This window comes from Tupaia chinensis, unplaced genomic scaffold, assembly GCF_000334495.1.
Source record: "Tupaia chinensis unplaced genomic scaffold, TupChi_1.0 Scaffold000612_1, whole genome shotgun sequence".
Lineage (NCBI taxonomy): Eukaryota > Metazoa > Chordata > Mammalia > Scandentia > Tupaiidae > Tupaia > Tupaia belangeri.
In genome coordinates this window covers 2,065,580-2,066,427 of record NW_006160131.1, presented here as the reverse complement: position 1 = coordinate 2,066,427, position 848 = coordinate 2,065,580, and positions in this window count along the sequence as shown.

The following is an 848-nucleotide window of genomic DNA, read 5'->3' as shown; positions in this document are numbered from 1 at the left end:
CGACCATGGCCTGAGGGTCCTCAACCCCTGCCCTGCCAGGGCTTTGTTCGGGACTTGCACGCGTGGCCCCATCCCGGCCACTGAGGCAGGAGCGGCTTTGGGGAAGCTTTCGCAACTGCACGGCAGTTACGGAAATGGTGTCCTCTTCTCCAGGCCTGGGTAGTCGGCTCTGGATGTGACCCCCAGAATTCGTGTATCCATCCACTTCCGGCCAAGGGTAGAGCCAACTCCAAGAGTGCGAGACCAGAGAAGCGGACAGACCCAGGCTTGGAGGTGGTGTGGAGCTGCTGAGCCAACCTCACCTCTGGAAGTGAACTGCGTGGGCTGGTGAACACCCTTCTGTTTAAATGCACTCAGGCAGGGTTTCTGAAACTCGAATCAACACAAGTTCTGGCGCTCCGAGTTCTAGGTGCAGACTGCATCGGTACTTCTCAAAACGGCTCACGGGGACAGACAGGCCTTTGTACACAGGCATCTACAGCCGGGGGACTCCCATCTGCCAGCCAGTATTCCTTCCCCTCTTCCTCTATAGGAGCAGACCCAGATTTCATTCAAGTCAGCGGGCACACCAGTTAAAAGGCTACATCCCCGCCCTCCAGCTAGGTGTGGCCACGAGGCTGAGTTCTGGCCAAAGCGCCCTGGGCCTCCGGGAGACTGCTGGGGCGGGGAGGCAGGCTCAGCCGGAAGTTGATCTCTCTGCCCTTCCTCTCTCCCTCTGCCTCCAGCCTCGAGTGGAGCTGTGATGGCTGAAACTCCTGGAGTCCTCTTGGACCCTGGGATGACCTTGAAGATGGAAGCACTGTGCCAAAAAAACTACAGAGATGGAAAGACGTAGTTCTTGATGCATT